Source organism: Trachymyrmex cornetzi, unplaced genomic scaffold, assembly GCF_001594075.2.
Source record: "Trachymyrmex cornetzi isolate Tcor2-1 unplaced genomic scaffold, Tcor1.1 scaffold259, whole genome shotgun sequence".
Classification (NCBI taxonomy): domain Eukaryota; kingdom Metazoa; phylum Arthropoda; class Insecta; order Hymenoptera; family Formicidae; genus Trachymyrmex; species Trachymyrmex cornetzi.
The window spans coordinates 3982-6096 of NW_017297259.1; the positions used below are offsets into that span (position 1 = coordinate 3982).

The 2115-nt window shown below is 30.0% G+C and overlaps 1 pseudogene; it reads right to left on the minus strand.

Moving 5' to 3' along the window:
• LOC108761629 (probable multidrug resistance-associated protein lethal(2)03659) overlaps positions 1–1391 on the minus strand; it is a 5132-nt pseudogene extending 3741 nt beyond the window's left edge.
• Between the last annotated feature and the right edge of the window lie 724 nt (positions 1392–2115).

The following is a 2115-nucleotide window of genomic DNA, read 5'->3' on the forward strand; positions in this document are numbered from 1 at the left end:
ACGCATATATACATTAATTCTTCAGTGTTAAAAATCAAAACTGTGTATCAAATGTAAAAAATTTAAACATAAATTTTTAAATAGTTATTTAGTAGAAATACAAATTTACTTTTCTGAAAAATTAAATATATACGCAAAAAATATTTATTAAAAATAATCAAGAAATAATTATAATGAAAAATTAATCATATTAATACAAAAATTAATTACATAATTAAATTAAAACGTTAACTACCAATAAAAAGAGAAAACTAATTAAAATTATGTTAAAGAAAATCTTATAAAAATTAAAAGAGAATCATCTGAGATTACAGATGTAAATATTATAGGTATAAATTGTATAAATTTTGCATTCTTTATATATATCTAATTACGATAAATATAAACCAACCTAGCACGTTGGCCACCAGAAAGACTGATACCCCTCTCGCCTACAATCGTCTTATCACCATAAGGTAGCAGGTTGAAGTCTGTCTTTAACTGACACACTTTAGTTACACGATCGTATCGAACCTGATCCATCTTTCTTCCGAACAGAATATTTTGTCTCACCGAACCTGCGAAAAGCCACGGTTCTTGACTGGCATACGCAATCTTGCCGTTAACCTATGAAAATAGTATTTATAAAAATAATAGTATATATATAAAATTTAGTTAATTTATAAATATTTTAATTAATTAGGAATATATATAAATTTTGAAATAAATTGATTAATTAATTTATTTTTATGGACAAAATAGTTTATTCGATATTTTACATCTATTGAAATTTCTTAAATTCTTAACATTAACTAAAGAGGAATTGTTAACGTACTTTAATGGAACCTTCTTGCAAACGCAATTCTTTCAGGATGACGTTCAAGAAACTGCTCTTGCCCGCGCTGACCTGGCCAACGACAGCGATCAGTTCACCGGGACGCACTTTCATGTTGATACTCTGTAAGGTGTTTTCTCGTTCATAATCCAGCCACTTAGCGTTTCCGTTTTCGATGGAAATGCTATAAATTAATAACTTTTTAACGAATAATAAGCGACTGCTAAAACTTGTTAGAGGTTATTCAGGTTCATGACCTTGACAATATATGTCAAGGTCAAGATCATCAGAGGGTGACTTCCCTATACTACATAATTATCAATGGTAGTTCCATTTTATACTTTTCATATTCTTAAACTGGAAACTTTTGAATCTTATATATCAAGTTATTACATTCTGTGACCTTTTCTCTGGATCGCATTTCCTTCACTCTCAGTTTTATTTCTCTTAATCGGCTCTGTCACGAATGGTATTTGTAGTTTACTATTTATACTTACGAAAACGTCAAGATGCTGAAAATGTTGGCATCCGCTCTGGGATTAGTCTTCACTTTCTCGGTATACGCTTTCTTATGCATGATGAGTGTCTCATGCGAGTCTTTTTTATAAATGAATAACGGATCATTAATACACACATATACTTCACATATATCCAGGTAACCAAGCGTGATGTAACATATACAAACTAATGCATTGTGTTGTACCCATGTGATGGGCACAGAGGCAACAATTGGTCAAACAATTTCTTCGATATCATTAAACTCGCGTATTAATCTGCACATTTTACAATGTATACTTCAGTTAAGACTTGAGACCTTTAAGGACATGTTATCCAATTGCACAGAGAAAAATGTTCGGATTTTGTTATTGTATTATCTGTATATATTATACTGTCATGGATATTATATTGATCTTTTACTGACTTTCACAAGAACTTTAATTAATCAATCAGTCTACATCGAGTACTATACAAAAATGCAGTTGGTGCTGACCGAGCGTATTTTACAAATTTCTTGATTCCGGCGTAGCCTTTGCAATTCATTCTCGTTTTCGTAACTATAGCGAAAAACTTTCAGCGTTTTACTTTTATTTGACTTCTGCAAAGTTCCATTTTCGCAATCTCCCGGAAGAATAACTACGAAATATTTTCAGGCTATGATATTTCAGGCCTGATGTTGTCAGATTATTAATCATTCGAAACTAATTTTCAGATTGTTAATCTGCAATTACTAGACTGTTATTATATACTTCAATAATTTAAAAATGGTAAAAATATGTTTTTATATATATATATATATATAT